General features: G+C 38.0%; 1 pseudogene; it reads right to left on the bottom strand.

The window, feature by feature from the left end:
• Nucleotides 1-1,128: 1,128 nt before the first annotated feature.
• The window catches only part of LOC113047184 (protein phosphatase 1 regulatory subunit 29-like), a 91,804-nt pseudogene continuing 65,596 nt past the window's right edge, over nucleotides 1,129-27,336 (bottom strand).

Genomic DNA, 27,336 nt, shown 5'->3' on the forward strand with positions numbered 1-27,336 from the left:
TCATCAAAGACCCCAAGGAAATGCTCATAGAAAGGAAAGCAAACAAAAGACAAAATGAAAAGAATAAACAATGAGAGCACAGAGGGGAAAGATAAATAACACTATTTATTGTTAAGAAAAGTGAGAATGATTTATTATTGATTGATATGATTCATGTGCTTTCTATTGAATCAGTCCAATATTTTGAGTGTTCGAAGGTAACAAGAAGAAGGAATTACGTGTTTTTTCTTTCTTTGATCTCTGCTCTCTTCACTGCTTCTCCTTTAAGATACATATTATATTTTAGGACATATTTAGTATATATGTATATATTTTTCCCTCGAAGTGCAACAGACTACTTCAGAAAAGTTGAGAGATGTTACGAGATGTTTCCTGTGATGAGAGAACATGCAGAGAAACATCTCAATTTTCACCCACACAGCATCATGATTTACGGTTCATACTATTACTGGACATGATGGTAAAAAAACATCTCATAAATTCATAAACCATCTGATAGAAAATGGCTAGGGATTTCTCAATTTTTACACATTTAGAGTAAGTCAGGGTGCCGATGATTTCTTTGGTCCTCTAAAACACAAAGTCACATTATGAGCAAGACGTTTCTGCAGTTATTCAGCAAATGAGAATAAAATGATGAAGAGGAGCATTATAACCTGTATAACCTATAAGCAAATGTTGAGGGCAAAGTTAACATGTTTTCCAACAATGTCTTTAGTGCTGTTTGCGCTTTGAAGGTTGCTCTGCCATTATTTGAATGAGCTACCAGTAGTACAGTATATGATTGTAGACACATTGAATTTAGATTCAACTTAAAACATCACATATAAAATTGAATATAGTTAGATATTGTGCGTGTTGGTCAGATAGTCTCTCCTTTTCATGTGGGCAGCTTTGGCCAGAATAAGCTGCAAAATGAAACAACATTTACGCCAAAAAGAAAAAGGTTGGCTCTGCAAGATGTTCTGTATGCATTACATTTCTCTTTTTTTTATCTGCGATTCAAGGAAAGATTTAAAACCATGCAAAAGAGTCACTTAGCATCTTTCAATATAGCAACACTCAAAACCCTGGTCAAAAATATGTGGCAATATTTTGTGTGAATAAACCAGTTAATGCATCTGAAGCTTTTTTTTTTTTTTTTACTACAAATTTATTGCAAATATAGAAATAGATCTTTTGTACAGAATTTGTGGTGAAGATGTAGGATATAATTACCAGCAAAATAAATGTAACTAAACCATTTCAGAGGCTTTTCCCCCCTTTCACATCAAAGAAATTGTGTCCTTCTTGAGATCCATTCTTTAGATAGAAAGAGAGGCAAATCAAACACAGCTGATCTGACTGTGGATGAGGCTCTTTAAAATCACTGCAATTCATTTACAATTCTGTCAAATCCTGGAGCTGAAGGTTCAGATACTTATCAAGTCCAATATTAAAGTATTATCAAGCTCACTCACAGTTGGAGATGTTTTGTATGCTGCCATGGAAAAGCTTTGCTTTCCACTTAAAAAAAAAAAGCAATCAAATGTTTATTTTTCCCACATTTCTGCCTTTTTCTGAATCTTACTCTCAACCAATAAAAAAGTTATATATAGTCTATTATTGATATATGCATAGTGCTCTAAGAGGAGAATGAAGTGAAGGGCCACTGGCAAGAGTTCAGACATGATTAGTTTGTTGTTGTGGTTTGGCTCAAGACATGCCGTTGTGGCCTCTCAGCCTTAAATAATCAATGCAGGCCTATTCAATTCAGTCAGGCCAAATAGAGAACGACATCCTCTACAGCCTCCAGAGACTCCAGCCTCCCAAACAGACCGGCCCCTCTTCAAGTACCCCTCTTTCACTGCCCATGGACTATTCCACCCACTGGCTTCTCAGAACCGCTGAAACATTCATTTGCAGATGTTTACCTTATCATTGATCCAATGAGCATCCGTGCATGGGAGAATGTTTTTCTCCAGCTGCTGCGGGACACCTGCAAGGTTAATGTAGTAGATGTGCTGTATACTCGCACTTATTGATCTGGAGTTCTGCAGAGGATTCATTGACCCAGCTCATTGCACAGAAATTACCATAAGTGATAAACGTCTTATTTTGGCACTAAACAAGACTGTCCAATAAATCCTTTTTTCTTTTCTTTTTTCTTTTTTTTGTGGCAGAATACGAAGCTTTCCCATGGCATTGGTTCAGGTCGCTTTTTTCTTGGTTTTAAACGGTAATAAGTATTTCGGTGACAGCAATGGAAGTAGTTCAGCATCAGTAAGGTATAAATACACCTCAGTATCATCCCTCAAAATTATGGCAAGTTCTTACAATATTTCAGTGCCTAATTTTTGCTTTGTTTGCAACATATGTCCACTCAATATACACAATATAATTCATCTCTTTGAAAAATACAGGAAATCATGCAAACATAACACTTTGTTTCTTTTTCCGCCACTTTCCATGGCCTCAGATTGAATCAGATCTGTATAACGTGGATCACTGTATTGACCCATTCAGAAGCTATACAACATGTAGATCACCCGAAACCTCCCACCCCAAAACATAATAATAACAATTACAACTAGAAATTTAGTGACAAAAAACAACTTTGAGTTTTTTTTTTTACAAAGTTTGAAATTCACAAATATAGCTATTTGTCTACTATTTACCTCCTGTTTTTTGGAACAGGAAATCATATTTTTGAAAGGAGGGCTGATAAATCAAACGAGGAGAAAAGAAGATGCAAGCTAATAATTGTCATAAAAGTTCCTGAGCCATATTTTGGGACAGGTGAAGGCTCAGAGATGCTCAAGAGCACATAGACAGACCCGCCAACCGCCTGCCAACATCATGTGAGGAGACTATTATACTGGAGGATTAAAACAAAACAAGATGAAACGCAAAAGCCCCTTGGGTCACCTTTTATCCTCACGTTCAGCAAGAGTCATTTGAGTGTTGAAATTGACTGTTAAAAATCAGATAAACGACAGAGTATATTAAAAATGTTGTCAGATTCTAGTAATGGAAGGTCCCTTTCACATAACTAGACAAATGCCATGCTCTTTTTCTCTGTAAGCCCTGCTTATGGACACTTGCTGTTGCAAGAAATAATAAAGTCTTAGTCTTAATTGTTTCATTAAATGTCCTCTGTTCTTCTTCAAAACATGTTACTGGAGCATCACTCTCATCTTCAGACGGCAGTGACGGCAGTGTCTGAATATGGGAGTGATGCTCCAGTGATGTCTTGATATGTTGGCCTGTGGACGGAGAGTGAGACTACAGAGGGAATGAGTGAAAGATTACAAAGACAGCAAGCTGATGGAGTCTGAAGTTAATTGAGAAGTGAGTGGTGGGGATGGATTAAACAGAACTCAGGATTAACTGGCGTGATCTCCTGGTGTGAATCGCTGGGAAAATCCTAGTTAGCTCCTCTGATATTCCCACGAGTATTTGAAACATTTCCCACGATTTCTAAGTGGAGAGAGCAAAGCTGTTAATAGTCCATTCAAAAATGATAATTCTGACGTTATTTACATTCCAAAATGCAAATAATTTATTTTCTTCTATGGAATAACAAAAAAGTGATATTTTAAAATAATCTTATTGCGTTTTCATATTGACCTGTGATGATGTAACAAAAAAAATAAATAAAATAAAATAAAATAAATATATATATAATATATATATAAATAAAATAACCAAAACCCACCCAGAGGGTGACTATTTTCATTTTGGGGGTGAACTATTCCTTTGAACCGTACCAATGAACCACAAACATTTGGATCTGTGATCAAAAGCAATTGAAATTCTCTGATCATCTAAAGTAGCATTTCCCCTCCTTTATATTATTACAGATTGGGCATGTTGTTTATTCATTCAAGCTCCAGTCATTATCAGGTTGAAGCAGCTTGCGTACTCTGTTTCTCTCTCTCCTCTCAAAGTACTCCTACACCCTTGCTGCATCATCTCTAGCCCTGATTTACTGTCTCCTCCTGATCCTGAGTGTTTAATGTGTTTCATCATCATACCGACATTCTCTGACTCACTTTGATGAGTTCGTTCAGAGTTAACCCCTCTCTCCTGCACTTGTTTCTTCACTCAGTTCACTTTTGTCTCTCCATCACAGTTTAGTACAAAGATTTATGCCTTAATGAGGTTATCAAAGCCCATGGGCTGCATGTTGGAGAAGCACAGAAACGGGCCCATTTATTGTCTCCTCTAGTTCTAAACAATTGCGGTTATCCAATCCTGTAGCCTGTCTCTGGCAATCCTGCCATGTTTTCCACCCCGCCGTCAAACCACAGTTCAGAGAACATTTCAGAGAAGAGAACAAACAAGCGGAAAATATCAGAGGGAAAACGTGGCAATGTGGTGCTCTTCTGCGCAAAGAGGGAGAAAACGACTTAAAAGCTTGATATAAGAGGCACAATTATCCTGACTCCAGAGACTCTTGGAGTGATTTTCTCTAGGCTTCTTTTGAGCATGAACAAAGACAGGCAAAGCCAATGAGGGGGACCTTCAAAGACAAATCAGAACACGGTGACTGCATGTAGTCCTTTGTACTGGATTTAAGGGGCAATAAAAAGTCTGACAAAACAACGTTTGGTCCTGAGTAATTATTAAGGATTCTGTTCTTGTATAAAGAAGTTAATGATTTTAAATGTGTTCATTACAAATTGAGAACTCTGGTGAAGACTCTGGACTCTTAGTTTCAAAAGAAGTAATGAATAATAGGGATTTTATGATTTGACAGAACTAGTTACTGTACCTACAAAAGTTTCACTTTTTTATCACTTCCTTCTGATTCCAAAGCCATTAAAAAGAAAGGAGGCTAGAATGAAAATCTTGTTTCAAAGCATTAAACTATTATCTCTTTTGCTCTCTCCAAGCCAATCTCCTTCCATAGTGTCTAACACTAAGAGGAGGCTAAAGAGCTTAGAAAAGTAAAAACTGCTGTGGAAGAGTAATCCACTTTACGCTCTGTGTAATATTGCTGAATGCTGACAATGATTCATGTCAAATTATTTTCTACTCTTAGTACAACCAACTTAACACAACTAAAGCGAGAGGCCCTTCTCTAGTATAAAGAGGCTATTACAAATATGGGTCTATGACCAAACGTGAATTATGCAACACTGTCAAATATCCTATGTCAACCGTATACAGTCCAAATAGTTTGTTCAACTAGAGCTGGCATCAACAGTTGACACCCCTGGCCAAAATAGGTCCTTCAGGAACTTCTGAACTGTTAGCAAAATCATAATGTTGACAGTGAGACTGGCATGGAGCAGGAATATAATAATTTAGTACAGGATTGAGAAGAAGAGACAGACACATGCATTATTGAAATCTGAAAAAAAAGCTGTATTCCAAGAGGTGAAGCTCTAACCTCAACCATCCACTGTGATCAGTTCAGCGTTAAGAGAGTGGCACTGCCACTCATAAAATGACTGTTAGCTCTGTAGTAGGGTAGTAAACAAACATGTTGGGAATTTGTGCATGAGTTGTCAAGTCAAAAGTTAAAGGCCAAGTAAAAGAAATAAATAATCATATCATGAAATAGCATAAGAATAATGGTTAGATATAAAATTGTGATTTGGTGGAGGGAGACCTCAACTTGAAATAACCGAATCACCTGTTTGTCCTGAATGAAAGGGAAAATACTGAGGGAATATTCAAGGAGATTGGCCTTGAGAAAAGAGAAAAGAGAAAACCACAGTCTTACTCCCAAGCAAAGTATGAAAAGAAAAAGCAGCAAGTACACATTTTGTTAAACAAATAATAGATAACAGAAAATCTTTCAGATGCCATGCCAATAGTATTATTACTTCCCTCTTTTGTTACTCAACTTTGAATTCACAGCAAAAATGTTTGACAAGCATTTGTACAAGAGTGCAAAGTTCTTTTCTTCTTTGTCAATGAGGGGATGCACAATAAAAACCAGATCTAAAAACAAAGCTGGGCATCAGATTTTACTGTTATAAAAGCAAAGTCATTTATGATTGAGCTTTCATGGTTAGTTCCTTCAGACCAGTCCAAGCGGTTTTAAAATCAAGTTTGTAAAGTAAGGAAAATGTCACAGTAAGCCTCCGGTAGCAGTCTTTCATGGGTCCATTTCTATTGCCCGAAAAACGGCTTGTCCAGTTATGGTCCAATTTATCTCTCTGTAATGTATTCAAGTACACAAATAGTCCCCTCATAATCCACATATGTTATAGCTGCTGCTGCTCCTCCTTGTGTAAACCATTAAGCATCCTATAAACAACCTGTTGTTGTACACCTTGGACTGATTTTTTAAAGCCCCCGGAAAAAAGAGAGAAAAAGATTTATTGTGCCTGAGTGTACTGTATGTCAAATGTTGGCAGGTAGGCTATCTATCACATATTTACAATGAGAAACCTTAATCGAGAGAAATGGTAAGAAAGATGGTATATAATGCATGTACAGTGAACCCCTTATTAAATAAAGGGATTTACAGAAAATGACCACACAGCATACAAATCATGAACAGCTCTTTATGTGGTACTGCAACAAATAATGGACCTTTTTACTGAAGGCACATAAACACCTGATGCTGAAAAAATGGGGTAAAATAAAGGGGTTTGCTGGCTAATGCTAAACCCCATATGAACTGTTTCTATCTAATTTATCTCATGATTTTCAATTGGGTCATCTCAGACATGTTTCACCAGTAGTGATGTCAAGTGCCTGTGAGAAAAGTTATGTTAATAAGTTCTCAGAAAAACCCATATGAATTGTGAAGTCTGAAAAGTTTCCCATGCTCTTCTCCATGCAATTATAATGAATCATGACGCAGCTTTTAAGCTCCAAAAAGGATGCAAAAGCATGAAAGTGTCATGAAAGTGGTTTATGTGGCTCGTATGCTACATTCCAAGTCTTCTGAGGACACACAACAGCTTTGAGAAACAGACTTTTGTGTCCTTTTTGAAGTTTGAAAGCTCAGTCCACTGAAAGCTCAGTTTATTGTGTATGTATGGAAAACAGTCAGTACAAAATGTCACCTCTTGTGTTCTGAAGAAGAAAGTAAGTCATACAGTTTTGGAACAACACAAGACTGAATCCAGAATTTTAAAACTATCCCCTTAAGCCATGTATTTAGGGGTGGGAGTATAATTATACTTCACCGAGTAAATGCCATTCATTTTATTTCATGTGCCCATTGGATATCTCACCTGTCACTTCATACTTACAGTATGAGAGTGCATTGGAAACTGATGTATATTTTCCCACAGTGTCACTAATCTAATTTGTTTGGTTTACTGGGCAGTGGAACTGTAGACTGAATGTGGTTTCTGGGAGAAGAAGAAAGAGTGATCTATTTTAATCAAATTGGAGGTCTTGGCTGCTTACCTTTGCACACTAAAGGATATAGCCTTGGTTAATTGCTAATTAGTTAGTCTTATATAACTGGACATTAATAAAATAATGTCTGACAGAGGTGCTGGATTTAATAATATTTGTCATTTGTTACAGTAAATCATACCATTAATAATGTATTATGAGATGAAAAGTCCAATGAGATCTATATTCGAGATCAAGTAGGAAGCGCTTGAATCCCAAGGTCGGTAGGTGATAAAAAGAGCATAAAATATCTACTCATTAAAAATACATTATTTGTAATTTTTTATATAATTTAATTCTTGCTCCTTCTGTCATAATTTCAATGGCAGCATCACGGATAATACCCCCACCCCACTAAATAAATAAACAAACAAACAAAAGCCTGGAGAAACATGTCATATAAAGCATCAGTTTAAAAGGGTCAAGGTCACTTTGCCTGTTGAATGTCTCAGCTGTCAGCAACAGGCTTCCAAAAGCCAATTAGTTGACTAAATAAACTGACCTTAGGGCAGAGGAACAGAATACATACATTTCTGCTGCCAACAGCCACTTTGTGCTCATGCTGTGATACAGGTGACAAGGTAACCTCTGATAAGGAAATGCTATTAATAATGCATCAGTGATGAGAGATGCACAGAGCTATGTCTGTTTAAACTCCAACACAGATCTACGCATTTTCCACAGACCCTAGTAAATCTACAGTATTTTCTCTAGCACCCCTTGCACTATTTATGTCATCCTGCTCAGCACAGCAAGCAGCTGCCAAACACGGCTGACTATTCCAAAGCTCCCCAGGGAGATTCTTCTGTTTCATTTTTTATCTTTCCCTTCCCTCCATTCCTTTATTTTTCACACGAGGAGTGCTATTGAAATGTAAATGTGGTTGCTCTGTGCATAGTCTCTGCAATATGGAAGGGAGAAACTGCTTTTGACAGGTTTGTAGAAAATCAGCACATCATTTTATCCTCCTAAAACACACACTCATACACATTCCCGCCTAACAAATGAATGTGATGGCCTGTGATTCGAGTGGGAGTATAAACAGAGATTCTGTCTCAGGCTGTACGAAGGACTCAGGTTACATAGGTCTCACCATTGATATGAACGATGAATACACAGATGAATACTGAGTAAAATACAATTATTTCAATTGTTGACAAATGATAAGCCCATCTGACCTTTTTCACTGAGTAGGACAATGGACAATGCTCCAAATTACATCTCTAAATGTTATCGTATGTATGTAGTGTATCCTCAGGCTTTTTTACTCTCTTTCTGGCTCACTGTACAAAAACAGATTAAAATGTCTTGTCTTTCAAATCCTGACAAACTTGGCTCTGTTTCGTACACTGCATCCATAACCTGACTTCTCACTATAGTCGCTCTTTCGGTTTATCAGGCAGTGAAGGAGACCTTGTGCTTCCACGCAGTCGCATAGATTACAGCTTTTGCTGTGCCGACACACCCTTCCAGTAGTCAAGGATGTCATGCAAGTCCTCCCCCTTGGCAAACTGGACCTTTTTGCGCAAGGCATTTCCGGCTGTTACATAACAGGACTCCTCGCGTGGACCCTTTCTATGGGGACGGAAGCGCTCCCAAATGCGCAATGTGTTCTCGGAGGAGTACTCTGGACTCGAGGAGTAGCCAGAGTAATTGTGGTGACGGGGAGAGAGCTGAGAGTAGGAAGCAGCGTCTCTCTTGGTGCGTGACAGAGGCTTGAGAAAAGAGACCCTTTGGGCTGGGGAGTCATGGAAACCCTCATAGTAAAGGGCAGGGACTGAATGACGATGCTCTGCACAGTGGTAGTCTGGGTGCACCTCCAGGTGTTGCTGAAGGCCCATCCCATCTACAGTACCACCATCAATGCTACAGCCACCACCTCCACCACTACCTACTAAAGGGAGCCTCTCCATTGGCTCACTGCACCCCAGTGGGCTGCCCTTGTCTGGATACTGGCAGGGATCTGGGCTGTGGGGTTCTGGAACATCTAGGCTGTAAACACGACCTTTCCCACTGGAAGGGCGGCAGTGCCTCTTGGAAGAAGAGACGATGACAGCTGCATCGGCACTCATCTGTCTTTGAATAGGCCTCACTGCAGAAGCTGGGGGAGGCGGACGGTATGGCGGTGACACAAAGCCGCCCCCTGTGATCCCAGGTCTCTCGGACAGTGGAGCTGTGAAGGGAAGAGGGGGTGGAGGAGGAATTTTTGGGGAAGGAAGGACTTGGCAAGTATCACTGACACTGGTAGAAATGGGAATCAGTCCTCTGGTCAGGGAGGAGGTAGAGGTAGGTGGGGGTGAGGTGGGACCACTTGCTGTGGTGGAAACAGTAGAAGTTCCAACAGAGTCCAGCTTTAGGGCATCAATGCAGTTGTTAATTATCTGGTTGACCTTGTCAACCTCCATCGCAATTGTTGAAATCTCAGAAGCTGATCCACGGCCATCATCATCTGAATCATCACCCAGGTCGCTTCCATCATCCCCCCTGAGGTCTTCCTCCCGAATACCATGTACCACAGCTCCATCTCTCCCCCTTTCGTCTACTCCTATAGAGGTCCTAATATCCATATAGTTGCCCTTAGTGGCCATGGCCTCTGAGAAGGCAGTTGCCATCTTCTCTACTTGAGGGATGGAGGACAATCGTGAGGAACTAGTGTTGGCAGAAACATGGCCATGCATGGCAGAGCTAGATGAGGAGGACATGGGTAGTTTGCCATGGTGATGCTGATGGTGGCTTTGCTCATGAAGTTTCTGGACAGCTGAAGGGTCATTTGCAACTGCTGCAGCCACCTCTGGTCCGTATCTCATTTCCAGAATGGTCTTCTTCACACAAATGGATTTCTCTTTCTCCTCGTGTCGGCGTCGTCTTCGCAAGCAGTAGTAGACAAACCCGAGAACAATCAGCATTCCAAAGAGACAGCCAACAATTGTCATGATGTAGTGGGTGGTCGTGGAGGGTGGAGGCATCAAGTCATCTGGATTTGGAGCTCTGGTAGAAAAGGACAAACAAGTGTGGTTGTAGCGCTGTGAGTTGCGTATAGAAGCCACACAGAAGGTGTAGTTGGTGTTTGGTTTGAGCTTATTAAGGGTGATCATTTCCTTTTTATTTGTCAATTTCATCACATCTGACACAAAGCTCTGATTATACTGCACCAGGATGTACATCTTGCTGTATGGCCTTGGAATCTGGATCAGAAGGGATGCAGAGGAGAGAGACACATGCTGCAGTTTGATGCTTGGACTAAATGCATTGTCAGATGAGGAGGAAGTTGTAGGCTGATGGGATGGTCCAATGTGGTCAAACATGCCAGGACCCATGCCAGAATAATCAGGATCAGGTGGCAGAGATGTCATCCCTGGAATTAGCACCCCATCCCGGCAAACAGAGGAAAGGATATAGCGAGCACTCCTTCCATGCCCAGCCACAGGACTTAGCAATGGATAGCCAAACAGCTCCCGTGGGGTCTCGCACTGAAGTCGATCATAGGTGTGTGTAACATTGTTGAAGGCTTCTAACCAGGTGAGGAAGCTGTAGAGCTCACAGCCACAATGGAAAGGGTTTCCCGCTAGCTCACATCCCATGAGTCTTGCCTAACACAGTGAAAGTAGATGGGTCTAACCGGGCAAGCTTGTTCGATGACAAGTCTAGGTTGCTGAGGCTGGGGCACTCCCAGAATGCATTGGTGGCAATGACTTCTATGAGATTGTGCTGAAAGAAAAGAAATTGCATACGTCCCAGACCTCGCAACATACCTTCAGTCAGGTTGGTTAGCTTGTTATATCCAAGTTGCAACACCTGTAGATTTGCTTGGCTTGCAAAAGCACCATCTTCGATGTATGAGATCTCATTCTTGGTGAGGTTGAGGTCGGTGAGATTCGTGAAGCGACTCAAGGAGGTGAAAAAAATCGCTTTGATCTTGTTTTCATTAAGTCGCAAGTCATGTACTGTGTTGTTGATGTGCTGTGGGATTGTCTCATATGGTGGCTGATTCTGGCTGCAGATGGCCAACCACACATAGCCTTTATCCCCCTCGATGAGCCAGCAGTCACCTCTGACCAATGCTGGAGGGCATAAGAGCATGAAAAAGGGAAGGAAGAGGAGGGTGGTAAAGGAAGGAGTGAGGGCAGTCAATAAACTCTTCATGATGGGAGTGGTGAGGAAGAGTTATTTTAAAATAAAGGCAAACAAGTTTGGATTCTTGGAGTTGGAGTCCACTATTGAGAATACAGATTTTTCACATATGCAAAAAATTGATTTTCTTTTGGGCTGTCAAAACTGTTGACTTGTCATAGTTTCTTGCAGAGCCATTTTTGCTCATATCCAGTATAGCTGAGTCCGTGTCTGATATATTTTGCACGCTGATTTTGACTTGAAAGACAACTGCTGGAGTCCTCTCTGTTGAATCTGTCAAATAAAACAGAGAAAGAACATATGAGCTTAATTGAACAAATATGACAAAATATAATCTCAAATACAAAAATAAAAACAAATATACACACATATTTTTATTTGATTTTATATAAAATCTAAAATAAATGATACATCATGACACATTTTTTAGTCAAAATCTACAAACTATTTGTCAAATATAGCTTCATTAAAAAAAAAAAAAAAATTAATTTGGATATTTATCACTTTAAAACAGAATATGTAGCCATTCCTAACATATGAGTCATACAACATGACACAATAACATCCCCTAATCGATTCTGCACAATAATGAAAACCACTTCAACAACTTTTTGAGAATCTCAAATCTTATCTATGCATGCCTTAGTTCAAACATTTAAACTGGTCCGTATTTTCATCCCAGCTAATTATGAGATACCACAAGCACTTGTACAAGCTGGCACAAATGCATGAATTTGTGTATATGTGCTTAGTTGCTGCTGTAAACTCCCTGTATAAAACCAGGGAAACCCATTTCCATTTGGACCGTTTCCCAACAAAATCATTCATTAGCTGTAAGAACAAACAGTGCCCTACCCTTGGATTTAATTGTCTTAATCATTAGGACAGTAGTAAATGAGCCGTGTGCTGGCTTTCAAGAATAGGGCTCATTTATCTCACCCTGCCACCTATCAGTCAGGCCTCCATATAGACAGCAAGAGGGGATCGTGATATGACAAACATCATTAATCAACCAGCCATGCGAGTTTTCCCATTTCATGAACAGCATTCCAGGCCCGCTGTGTGTCAGAGAGGAAAATATGTGTAGAAATGGAGGATTAAAATGCTTTTGCATTGTGCCAGACATCACCCTCCTCTGAACGCAATGGAACATTGCTGTTCAGTATTGTCTTACAGTAGCTTTTATTCTTATGTTCTAGCCTTGAGCACCATCAGTAAACACTCAAGTGACAGTTACACGAATTTGTGTCCTAGGATTATATGTCATCTGGAAAAAAACTTATGACTTCCTTCAAACAACAGTCTAGAGTGGCCTCAAATATGAAATCTAGGTTGTAAAAAAGTTTGCAGCAAGTCCTAGTAACCAAGCTATCTCCACTATGAAGGCCAAGGTTGTTAAACCCTTCTTTGACACAGATACAATTCCCTCTTTTTCTCCCATCACTTCCCCTCATTATACTTTCTTTCAATCTCTTTGTCTTTCACACCCACCGTGTTTCATAATTTCTAACTGTCATTCAATTAATTGCACAAAAGCTTATTTTTCTAATATTGAATAAAAATGTTTGCTAATCGTGATTCACTGCCCTGAGAGTAAGATGAGATCATCTGCTATTGTTTTTAGATCACTACAGAATCCCACACTGCAAAATATTAATGAAACAAGAGAAAAGACAATTTTAGTGAAAACATGCAATCACAAAACAGTCGTATTAAGGGCTAAGACTAGCAGGCAACATTTGCAGTCTGATCATGCCTACATCTGGATGCCCCTCCACCTTATCTCACTTGTTCCTCTTTCTCTCTCTCACTTTCTTCCTCAGCCCACCAGAGATGTGATCTGGTTTGGTGCTCCACATAGTGAGGCCCAAAGGAAGCTTTAATTAGGGCTGGGACTAAAGCAAGGAGGTGCATCCCAATGAGAGAGCAGTCTGTATGTGTGAGACCGAGACCAGCTAAAATAAATGAAGAATTAAAACAATCTCAGTGGGATAGAAATCACTTGTTTATTTTGCGACTCAAAACCTTTACATCATGAGATATTGACTGATTGCACACAAAGCGTTTCGTACAGTCGTCAGAGCAACAGACAGATTGGCACCTGGTCTAAACTTGGAAAGTGCTCTTGTTAGGAGTGCCAATTAATAATTGGTGTCTCTCCAAGACTATTACCTAATTAGTTACGATGATATTGCTCTATATCTAAATGACATCTGTGTACACAAAGAGAGCCTATTTTTAAATACAGGTAAGTACATATTATTGGCAGTGTTATAAGTATATTAAGTTTCTTGTTTTCTTTGAGTATATCCTAACAGGGCCTGAGTGGGTGGTTTGCTACATGGAAGTGTAAGAAGTTTCATGTCAGATAGGTGTGTGTGGGAACATATGTGCCATGATTTCATGTGATATTGCGAGATATACCAACACACGAGAGGCTTTTCATAATATATGTACTGCGTAGGCGCAGAACAAGACACACTTTGCCATGGTTCTGCTTTGTGTGGTGTCGATAGCTGAATTTGAAATCCCCAGAGAACATCTATATAAACATGCATTACAAAAGTGTATGCAGACAATCTGGTTGTTGCGCTATATACATTTCAGATGTGTTGTTTTAACTTTCCACAAGACTCAAGTGCAAATATTGTACTTTTGTTTTAAAGTATATGAGAACTATAGGGTGAGAAATGTGAGGAGGAGGAGAGAAGCTAAGAAAGCAATAGAATATTTAAAGATCTGGCATTGGTTTACGTTTCAGGAGGTCTGTGGCGTTGGTGGGAGAGGATCTCTAGGTGACTTCTGAGGGTTGGAGAAGGGTTATGACACCGTACCTCTGCTGGAGCCTTGTCCTCATTGCTGCTGACTAGAACAGCACTGAGACCAGCTGCTATACGGACAGCACATCACCATGGTCTTATTGTTTCCACTGACAGGTATCTGGGACAGTGTTGACGCTGATGCAAGAGAGCAGGCTGGCCATGCTTTCCTGTACCATTATTCTGGAGGAAAAGTCAGGCAGCGTGTGGTGATGTGAGGCAGTTTGAGGCAATGTGAGGTGGTGAGAAGTGATACGCGTCGGTCTGAAGCAACGTGAGGTGGGATAGTGTGAGGTGGTCTGAAGCAATGTGAGGTGATACAAAGCAATTTTAAGTGATGTCAGGTGGAGTAACTTTGAAACAGTCTGATGCAATGTGAGCCACATGCACTTTAAGAGTTTCGTGTCAGTCAGACTAAAATAATAATTTGCCCTGTAATAAAATGTCATGCAAATGCTTTAGTAAGATTGGAATCTTACCTCACTGTTTTTTTGCTGGAAAACTGATCTAAATAATGCAATTGTAGCTCAGCTTCAGGTAGAATTCATATTTCTAAATGTTAATTGAACAACAGTTGGCCTTGCTGTAGTGCACTTGCTCTGAAAGACAGAGGTGATGCACAAAAAACCATGGCCAAACTATTTCTAACCTTTAGCCCAACTAAACTAATTGAAAACATATTTCATTTAAACCTTCAAATGTCAAAGTATATTACAAAATGTATCTTTACAAAACGTATCAAAATTAATAAGTTTGAAGCCAGTAAGTTTTTTTTAATACTGAGTAATATTAATTAACTACATGTACTTACTAAGGTTAGGCTTAGGATTTGGTTTAGGGTCAATTGCATATCATGCTTAATTTATTATTATTATTATTATTATTATTATTATACATGTAATGTGTAAATGTCACGTGGATGGTTCCGTTATGTTCCTGTTTGTCCTTTTTGGTTTGGTTCCTGTTCTCTTTATTAGAAGTCACCTGTTTCTTATTAGTTATCCTCCTCACTTGTCTGCCCCTCGTTATCTGGCCTATTTAGTCCTAGCCCGTTCTGTTCTCCCAGGTCTGGAATTGTTAATTTCAACCCTTGTTACATGTGTTTTCCTATTTATGTCTGCATTTGTTTATATATTTTTAAATGTGATAGAGGGTTCTTTTCAGAATAAGACTTTTTTGGGGGGATTCTTTGATTAATAAAAAGCTAAAAAGAGCATTTGTTTGAAATAGAAATCACTTTTGATCGATTTAATGTATCATGAAGAAATTGTTTCTTTAATGTATAATTACAACGTAAAAAGGACACCTTGAAATGAAGCGTAACCCTCTATTATTACCATGCATTAAAACATTGTGAAACTAATAAGAGTAAGTTTAAAGAAATGTCAATCAGTGTGGCTTGATACAAGTCTTTTTGAAGGAATGTGAGGTGATGAGAAGCAGTCTGATGTTACATGAGGTGGCATGAAGCAACGGGAGGCAGAGTAACATGATGTAAGACTATTAGTGTGAGGCATGGCAGGGGTGTAAATTTCGTCTTACAGTAGTGGGGGACCATAAACATAAAATTTCTCAAGAGCAATTTTTGAAGTGGACACAAATAATACAGCTAAAATTGAACTTGTAAGTATATGTATACACAGACGAAAGCCTTACTACTATTAGCGTAGCAGGGAGAAGGTGTCAAATTAGACATGGTCATTGGTCATAGACATTGGTCGCACCGGGAATGCGTTCGTGTCCTTTGTAAACATTACTATCCGTCAAGCAGGTAACTTCATTATTGCTAACATAGCAGACTCAACGGAAAATACATTGGCATCATCCGTATTAAACAGAAAATAATCACTTCATCTAATGTTTAAGTGTATAAAATAGCCTTGACAGCAGAGTTCCACAACTATTGACTTTGTTCTCGCTCACTGGACTTGTGTGTGTAGGTGATGCAGGGATGCCATGGTTTTAAGAAACAATTGCTACTCAAAACTTGCCCAAAATGAGCCCAATCACATTTTCGAGGGGGGTGCCCTAATTAAATTTGCATTCTACAGGATAAAAATCAAGTTATTAGTGTTGATTCAAGGCGCGAACATTAAAAACCACCCACAGCAACAGTGTTAAAGTACTTGGACTTGGCAACAGTGAGTGAGGTGATATAAAAGAGGAAAGCAACTTTGAGGTAAGGTACGGGGAGACTCAAAAGTTTTCTAAACTTAAAATGTATTTTTGTCTTGTTTGTGTTTGTTTTGTTTTACTACTTACAAAGTATAAAACATTGTTATTTTCAATAAACAGTGTGGTTTTAAAAAATTTTTAGGGGGGACAATCCTCAGGAATTTCCACCTATGATGTAAAGCGATGTGAGACTGTGTGAGGTTGCTTGATTCATCAGGCTTGTTTCCTGTGGTGAGCCAGAGCTCCACCAATACTGCATAACATCTGCAGCAGGAGCCATGCCAAGCCCATAACAAACCCACAGGGAGCAGATGTTTGTGTATCACACACCTATTACCTTACACAGCATCACTATACTTATAGCTGGGCTTTAGAGATGTCTGTCTATACACATGCACAGAATGTGTTGTGCAGTGGGGATGATTAGTAGTCATTATGCTATTGGCACCTGTATGTGAGAATACCAGTATAATGTGCGGAAAAGATAAAATGTACATAATAAGCAGAGCTATACACAAAGTATGCAAGCTGCTTAGGGCCCCTGAAACAGCAGGGGGACCCTATTCTTTCAAAGATGATTTAATTTTAATTTAGTTATGTATCTTCTTTAAATTCAGTGCATTGTTGCACTTTCTACATAAAAATCTGTCAAATCATGTAACGTGAATGACATACAATGTATTACTCGAGATAAAAAAATAAAAAAAACTTCCGAGCCGCGGAAGAGACACCGTTTCTCAAGCACTTTTCGTGAGTGTGATTCTAGACGCACTAAACACGGACAAAGGCATTTTATTCATAACTCATATATAATATAATGCATTATGTTAGTACTTATGATGCATTAATGATGCAGTGTAATGCACCTTATATTGCAATCTTGTGAAAAATTGTAACCACAGTTAATAGCTACATTATGGGCCCACTTTACTAAACAGGGCAAATTAGCTCGAGACTACAATTCCAAAACAGCACCGGTGGCGTGGAAATTTGCGGGTGATTACAAACAACACACAAATTAAAGAACACAGGCGCAACATCTCATTTACATATCAACCAACGCAATATACCAGGCAAGCACAGCCCTAGTTAGCGTAGTCCCAAATAAACAATTTAGAAATAAATAAGCCACAGTATGCTGAAAAGAACTGGAGGCTAAAAATTAAGAGTTGCAACAGTTTGATAGAGCTGATATTGCGTGACTCCTAGATATGGGTTCCAAGTCGTCTTTGCTGAAGCAAATTAAAAATAACATGGCTTGGCAAACGATATGTTTAATGGTTAATATGGTTAATGTGTTCTTTCCAAATATAATCCTCTCCCTTCTACCACGCACTCTCTGTTCTCTGCAGTAACTTTCCTAGCACAAACTGCATCCATTTCAAGCACAAAATAGTTTAAGACATACTTTATTTGGGTGATGAATACTGTAATTTGATGAGCACAAATGTTAGTGAATCTCATTGCGTGATTTATTTGAATACTCTCCTCCCATAAATGTTGTGTCTGAAAGGGAAATTCCTACAAATGCCTATTCAATAAGGTCAGGCACAAAAATAACAGTGTCCACACCTTTTCAGTGCTAATTCGTCACTGCGTGTCTTTAGTAAAACCTGACAGTCCTATTTTAACGCCAAAATATGGTTTGCGCTGGGATAAGCTGTTAGTAAAACTGTCCCTAAAACACATATCAATTCATTGTCACACTATGCATTTTACATTTGGTTATAATTATTCACAATAAACCAAAAGGTACAAGAACAAAGTTAACAAGACACATTTTATGAAGTATTGTGAATGACATTTACTTAAATTTCATTATTTATTTATTTATTTATTTTTTGAGGTAGTGTGCCAGATGCTTCAGGTGAGCTGTATGAGTGATTTTATTTAATTGAACCTCTTTGTTATAGCTGACTATCAATTCAGATAAGAAACAACATCTAGAAACACATTTATGTGTAATATATCATATTTATGCCTTTAGCACAATTTAGGACTATCCATCCAAAAATTACAATTCTGTCATAAAAAATAGTTTTGTTCCAATGGTTTTTCACTGTGTTTTTGTCTTTACTGTACAATGGAAGTCAAAGGGAACCAAAACTGTTTAGATACCAACACTCACACCTTTTATATATATCCACAAAAGAAAGTAAGGGTCATTGCACACTGAAGGTCTTTGTACACTGAGTCCAAAATTCCAAAAGCCTGATGTCCGTTTTGCGCATTAAAAAAATAAATATGACCTTGCGTTGTGTCAATCATGTTTACACACTGTTTTGACAATCCAAATGCCACCATATAATTGAATGCCAAAATAATCCAGAATGACCACTGACAAGTTGATCCACTTTGTTTTAGAAGCACAAAGCACTTTATTACAAGCAATGTGCTGAATACAAAGATATGAAATATAAATATGAATATAAATATAAACATAAATATAAATGCTTGGGATAATCCAAAAGCTCCTTTATAAAGCTCTTTTAAAGAGGAAATACTAGGTCCATCCAAGACAGAGGACAACAAAATCATTGTCACAAGACTCCATTTCATGTTGTTTTGTTTATTTCTTCGCAACAGATGAATTAATATGCATTGGAACCATTGTGTACGGTTTCTGTGTGTGACAAATTTGTAGGATGACAAAAAAAAACAAAAAAAAAAACATGCAATGTTGTGCTCAGTGTGCAAAGACCTTAAGTCATACCAGTATTTGCATGTATCAATTATTACATAATTTATGGGCGAATGATGTCTTCAAGTAAAAGTGGCACAGTCTACCCATGCTAATCTGAGAGTAGTTCAGTAGGCTGACCGCCACCATGTGTCCAGGAGTCTCTCAGTCGATGCTCATACTGTACTTTCCCCAGAGACAATGTAAAGGACGGACTGAGAAAGAAGTGAGTCTAAAAGTGAGAAAGTCTGCCCAGCCTGTGATCTGTGAGTGAGATTCAGACTGTGTAAGTCAACTTCATCCTTCCAGTGGGAAGTGTGTTCTGCTAGCAGGCAACACTCTGATAGACACACACAACCCTTTTATTCAGATTTGGCACCTTTACTAGTGGAAATGCTCTCACACAGCAACATATACACACATGGCCCCCTGCAGTAACATGGCGAGGCACAGCGTTGTTCTCCCCAGCAGGGAGGTCTGCGCTCCCTTCTCTAATTAGAGCAGATTGATCCCTGTACACTGTGATTTTGTGCGGTCCACTGCACCATGTTTATGTTTGGCCTCTAGGCTTTGGTGTGTGTGTGTGTATATATGTGTGATTGTGGAAGAATGAGAAGTTTCTTGAAATCCTGGCCCACACGCAGTGGTTTGTCCGCCTTGAGCAAGTGTTCATCTAATCGTGAAAGGTTTTACTGTTTAAGCAGCGGATGAGGGCATTGTGTGCCTGGATCTTTCATTTGAACTCTGCTCAGAAGGAAGGGAAACGGTCTCTCTGCTAAATCTAGCATCATTACAAGTGTGCCAGTGTTCATCATTTACCTATATTCTGTTCATAGGGCTGCCAGAGACTCCCATTGGAAGGGAAGAAGAAGAAGAATCAGTACAGATACAATAGGATACAATAATTTGATTAAATATTTAGTATAGTATTGTATTTCTTTTATTTTTTATTATTATAAGAAGTTTGATTAAAGAAAGCAAAGAGACTAAATTTCATCACATGCAATGTTTCATAGAAGTGGATGCTTACTGCTGAGCTTCAGTTGTTCACCTCAGTCCTCTGATTGATGGATGTTTCGCTCAGGAGTCATGTGTAGTGGTTTATTACCTGGAATATAACTTCAATATAATTCAAAAATGAAGCTGAAATAATGCTGACTCATGGCTTCCATAGGAGCATACACCAGAGATTACTGAACTTAGAGCTCACTTTGGGTCGTTCTCAACTCAATCAATTCAAATATATATGTATGTTTTTTATTTGAATAAATATTTTTACTTCCAGAATATAGAATAAGAGAAGGTTGAATTATTGTATATGTAAAACATATACATGTATAAATTCAGTTGCATTATAAGATTTATTATTGAATTAATAAATTTACTTCAAAATAATTTTTTTTTTTTTTTATGAAAATGTCAAATAAACTAATAAACAAAATGTGCATGATGCCCCTGGCCGAACTGAAGTAACAGATTCTGCACTTGATCTATGGCTAACCAAGCAGACTGATGCCTTACATATGCTCACACACAAAAACATCATGCACACCCAGCACTAATGCAGCTGAGCACTAAAACACGTCTATCTCCTGCAGCAAGGGGCTGTTCACGGGACAGCCGCCCATTCTGTTTAGACAGCCCCTTCTGTGGAGAGGTTTGGCCTAGCAGGGGAATTCAGACGCCAGGGATCAGACTAGAGCAGCACTCACTGCCCCACGGGAGAGAAGCAAGCGAGTGGATAAGGGAAGGAAACGAGGTCTACATGTCCCATCATGCCTCGCCAAAGGACGGAGCTGTGCGACCCAGTTCCCACCATCTCAGGTCTCCACAGAGAGAGATGAGGAATGTCCCAAATCCTGCATTTAACCACACCGGAGAGTATTTAGCATACATTCCTGCCCTTCACCTACACTTCATGACACATATGCCATGTGCTCCTGCCTCTTAACTGGACTAACACAGCGACTCGTGCTTTACAAACTAACTCATGACTTTCAGCTCTTAAACTTTGCATTTTCTCTCTGCAGGGCAGTATTTAACTCTTTTCATGAACTGATAATCTAGAAACACTGTACTCATCCAGACATAGTTCGGCTTAACATAATTCATCCCACAGGGTGAGAGTGAAAGCAATTCTTTTACATTTGACTATTCTCCTGCATCTACCACTACTGTATAACAGCACACATTCAATGCCAATTCCACTGAAAATCTCTGCATTGAAAGTCTGAGTCGTGGCTTTGGGGTCAGGTGCTAATATGTGTGCTGTGGTTCAAGTTGAACACAAGTCATTTGCTGATAGTTAACCCCATAATTTTGTTGTTGTTGTTGTATGTATTAATAAAAGTGTCAAAAGATTTAGATACAAATTAAATAGCAAATCTTAAACAGTGGTTTTGGTCTGACTCTGCAGTCTAAAGGCAGTTGCCAATTAAAAAGGATTGAGACCAATGATTGAGAACCAATCAAATCAAAGAAGGCAGGCTTTACAGTTGGAGAAGGTAATCAGTTCAAAGAACCCTAGCATGATGCTTCATTTTAATTGATGAAAGAGTGTAAGGTAAGATTTGAGAAGCTTAAAATGTAGTATAATATATTATATAACGTTTTTTTTTTTTACGACAGGAATGAGGGTTAAATTACTCATTAATATATTCAACTGTAAAAAAAGAAATGTAGGTTTTAAATAAAAATAGGCTAAACCATTTATATTAATGTAATGTATGATTCTTAAATACACAAAACCAGAAACACAGCTTATTTAAATATATTAGGTCTACGATTAGGAGTAAATGAGTATGTATTTTTTAAATAATGAAAAAATATATGCAAATATCAAAATTACTTTAATATTACAATAAATTCTGCTTATTTTACTAGTATTTCTACTTTTGTTCACTTAAAAAAGGTCACATCTAGTGATTATAGAGATGGTTATAACCTTGCTTAGCAGGGATGCAGTACATAACAATATAGTACCAATGATGGCGTGGATTTACAATCCCCACCCACCTACTTTATTCCTCTTGGGTTTATTGATGAGGTTAATACAATTAAGTACAATAGTGCAATTTATTATTTATTAATACATATTAACATACTATTCTGTGCATTTGCTCAAGCAGACAAGAAAAAGGACTCAATTTGCTATTCGTGTGCTGTATATTCTATGGCCCTACACCAGTGTATACAAGTGTTTCAGAACAGTTCAACTCAAATATTCAGATGTGCACAGCCCATTTTACAGAGGATGAGGACTGTTTCCTGGGAGAGTAGCCTACAATATGGTGTCTGTTTCTATAAAGTGGGGCAATTCCAGCTTTGCAAGGTATGGTGCTTCTGACTCACAGCCTGTAAGTACATTTAAATATTTAAAGGATTTGCCAATGATGATTCAAATGTGAGTTTTGAGCAGTGTAAAGTAGCACTTAATGTTGGTCATTTCTCCGATCACAAATGCAGACATGGTTTTATGTTTATGCAGCACGATACGCAATGCAACATGTAAAAAGACAGTATAAGTCATTATAATCAGTAATTATGTCCCCATTGGATGCAACAAACGGCTCGCTTGTAATGGGTTTTATTGGTTTTGTCTCGTCGTGCCAGGACACATAGTATCACAGTATGGTGAGGGGTGTAACATTTCCGTCACACACTTGAGGAATTTGGCTAATCACAATGCACTGGATAGCTGAACAATCAGAGCACACCTCGCTTTTCAGACCAATGAGCTTTGTAAAAATGTACGCGTTTGGCATAGAAGAGAAACAATAATATACAGTATGTGTAAAAGAATGTATCTTTTACCTTAAACCATATAAACACACTGCATTACACCCAAATACACAAAATAAAGTTCTTTTTTAGCCACGTCATATGTCCCCTTTAAAGTACTTCTACTTTATTTTTCTCCAGGTTTATCTTGTACTTGAGTGAATTACCATGATTTACCATGAGCATCTCACACCTGATTATTTGGCATAAGTATCGTTACTGATAATAAAGCTCAAGTTCATATAACATGCTTTGTTTAAGAGTTAAATCACTCTTAAAAATAAGACAAACTGTTTTACTACTGCTGACGTCACACATGGAGAACACCGTCTTTATTGAACTGGCTCCAGGTTTTTATTGTCAATCCTTATCTTTTGACTGTATCAAACCATTCTAATTCCAGCTAATTCTAGCTGCTAAGAACTAAAATAACAGACTATGTTGGCTGTATAATGCCTCTTTGTCTGTGTAAAAACAAGCAGCACACGGGGAGACTGCTCATGCTGGCAAACTCATCTTCTCACTGACTCTAATTTTATGTTCCAGCTTTTCCTTTGTCAATGTTATGGCAACACTGCAGTGATATCTCAAAGCTCTGACTGAATACTCATAAATGAGAAGATGAACATAATGCTGAACAAATAAGAGAGAGAGAAAGACAGAGATTATTCCCTTGGCAGTCGCTATGATAAGTTATTCTTAATATTAGAAATGCAGCTCTACACTTGTTCAAATAGCAATGAGCAGAGACAGACATTAATACTTCAGCAATGGGAAAACTGTTTAAAAACCATCTGCAAATTAAGTATCGTATAGGAAAATTGTATTACAACTATCCACAAGTTCACATATGCCATTGAATGCAGTTTCAAATGTATAATTCATGCAACGTTTACTTCCAAAACTGACTGACTTTCCTCCAATGAAGACAACCGGAGAAGTTTAGCAGGATGTCCAAGCTGCTCTTTTCCATGCGATGAAAATGGCTGTCATTGAGCATTTTGTCACCTCAGGTTTTGTGTTTTGTTCTACACCATCTATTTTCATGTAATGCTTGAAAGTAGCTTGGACACAAAATTTTTCCTTTTGCTTTCCACAGAAGACAGATAGTCAAACGGGTTTGGAACAAGTCACTGAAGACAGAGTTTCATTTCAGGTGAACTATCCATTTCACTTCTATAGTAAGCAGAAAACCCATGTGTGAAGTTGAGACTGAGAGACGAACAAGAAGACTCTCAGGTCTATCGTTCAGCACAGCTTGAACTGAAAGCAGTTGCCTATGCGCATATGTCTGTTCCCTAAGAGGGTATGTGGCATTTTCTCTTAAATCTGCTCGTATGTCTCTGAGGGTGTGTGCCGATATCTTTACCTGTGTGTACCTGCGTGGTCGTATTGGCTTGTCGTGTTAGCCGTGGAGGGGTATGACAAGGTTAGGACATGCAACTGCCTTGCTGTCTGTGGCTCTGCAGCAGGAAAGGAGACTATATAACACTGCCATAGAACAGTACAACCTGCCAACAAAACATCCAACCTATCCACAAAATACCATCCAAACCATTATAAAACTCAGATTAGAGACTCTTCACATGACTAAAAGATCATATTGTGCATGCTACTGTACTGCTAAGCACCAGTGCATCAAGGTAGCTGATGCTTTTAAATGGCTCCACATATATGGCACTACATGGATAATTATATGCATCACATTGTCTTTAAGGGAGGCTTGTCTTGTAAGCGAATAACCTGTAATTAGAAGAATGTATGTAAAAAAATAATAATAATAATTCACTTAAATCAGCACTTGCAGCGAAAACAAAACCACGAGTTAAACTTTATAACGCAAATCTCAGAGGCCTTGCTCTTTCTCAAAGACTTAATCTTTATGCTCTCAGAAGTCTCAGATGTAACATCAACCATTAATAACGGTGACAAAAACCTATATGCAATAATTAACTTTGTGAATGTAACTTTATATTTTACAATTTGCTTGATATTCAGCATGATTGTGTTATGTGATTTTAATTTTTAGATTTCTATTTAGCTGCATTATTATTATTACAGTATTTGAGTTTTAGTAATTTTACTGCTTAAACTTGTTTCAGTTTGGATAGTTAGTTAATACATTTTCTGTAATTTTTTAATTCTAATATTTATCTATTAATATGCATTTTATTTTAAAGAAACTTTATTTTTAATAGTTGAATAATCAATAACAACAAGATTTTGCATATAAATCTTTATAAATGTGTTATCAGAGCTCGTATGCTGATGTTATTGGAACTGAGACCGTTTACAGACTGGGAAGTACTAAAAAGGCACAGATGATAAGGATTTCTGTGTGGCTTTAGGCATTTGGGTCAGATTGGTTCCTAAAAGAGCCCAAAGGCTCATAGCTGATTAAATTCACTGAAAAGTGCTGTGAAAATCTATTATTTTAATAGCGGCTCTCTCCTGGTGCGCCGTTACACCTGCTCAAAGTGGACCGAGTCCCTGCAGGAAGGGCCATTTCGACAGACAGCTTAAAAACGCCATATATTTTATAAGTCATAATGTTCCAGAGAATTAAATGGAAAGAAGCTGAGAAGTTGCAAGAGAGAGAGAGAGAGAGAGAGAGAGAGAGAGAGAGAGAGAGAGAGAGAGAGAGAGAGAGAGAGAGATTCCATTATCATTCTTTACGATTATTATTGTTCTTTCTTGCCTTTTCATTATTTACTGTTCTTCACTGTCTTCAATCTATTGTCTGCAGCTAATCTGTTTCAGCTTCGGCAATACAAATTGAATTTTGGGCAAGAGAGAGAGAGAGAGAGAGAGAGAGAGAGAGAGAGAGAGAGAGTGAGAGAGAGAGGCAGTTTGAATGATAGAAGAAAGAGGATAGAATCCCCTCCCATCATCCTTTGCTTCACTAAATGATTACTGACCAAGAATGCTAATGAGGAATGAAGAGGTGAGTCACCGCTCTTGTCTAGTGAAGCACACAAATATGAGATAACACACACACTCATTAATACACTCACACGCTGAGATTGCTGACAGGTTCCCCCTACACTGCTGAAATATTGGGAAAGCTATGAGGAAGTACAGTCATTTGTCATGATTCGAGTCAGTTCGGTAGCATGTAGTCAGTATACTGCAGTGCAGCCAAATAATATTATACTGTGTACACCACTGTTCAAAGTTTGGATTGGTAAGATTTTTGAAAAAAGTCTCTTATGCTCACCAAAGCTGCATTTATATATATATATATATATATATATATATATATATATATATATATATATATATATATATATATATATATATATATATATATATATATATATATATATATATATATATAATAAAATAAAATATAAAAACACAACAAAAACAGTAATATTGTGAGATATTATTATAATTTAAAATAATTGTGTACTATTAAAAAAAAAAAAAAAAATATATATATATATATATATATATATATATATATATATATATATATATTCAGTAATTAAATTCTCCATTACTTCAGGGTCACATGATTCAGAAATCATTCTGAAATGCTGATTTATTGTTTAAAAAAAAAAGAAAAGAAAAATTTTTTTTTAAAGTTGCTGCTCGGTATTTGTGTTGAAATCGTGATACATTTTTCCACAGGATTCTTTGATGAATAGAAAGTTCAAAAGAACAGCAATTATTTAAAATTGCATTTTTTTGCAACAATGTAAAAGTCTTTGCCATTTTTGATTAGATTATTGTGTCCTTCCAGAATAAAAGTATTAATGTGTTTAAAAAGAAAGATCTTACTGACCCCAAACTTCGAAATGGCAGTGTGTAATATATATAATTGCAAACTACTGTTCAAAAGTCTGAGGCTGGCATGATTTATATAATATTATATACAAATATATATTTGTAAAATCAAGAACAGAATTCCAGCAATAGCATACGATGAGATGAGATGAGATGAGATAAGATAACAACCATGTATGTCCAGTGTATTCTGTAATTGATATCAAAACTATTAAAATATTTTAATAAACTGAACTTGGATTTACTGATCATTTATGACTACTCTGCAGCAGAAATGAAGCATAGTCACATTTTTTGTGTGTATCTGGAACATAATTTGGATGTGAAAAGATGAGAACGTTTCCTCTCTCTGTCTGTTTTTAACACCCCCTTCATTCTTTCTCTGTGCATCGGCATCGACATCTTAAGAACCCCCTTCCTTTTCTTCCCATGTCTTCTTCCATTTCCTCTCTTCCATTCTTTCTCTCCTCTCTTCCCCTGGAGGCACACGGCATACTCTGATAATGATGGCTCTTATTAATTCTCTTTTCCGCAGTGTATCAGAAAGGCACTGTTCCAGAGGGAGAGCTGAGATGTGCTTTGACTTTGATAGATCGTCGGCTATTAGTGGGT

Source organism: Carassius auratus, chromosome 28 (assembly GCF_003368295.1).
Source record: "Carassius auratus strain Wakin chromosome 28, ASM336829v1, whole genome shotgun sequence".
NCBI lineage: Eukaryota > Metazoa > Chordata > Actinopteri > Cypriniformes > Cyprinidae > Carassius > Carassius auratus.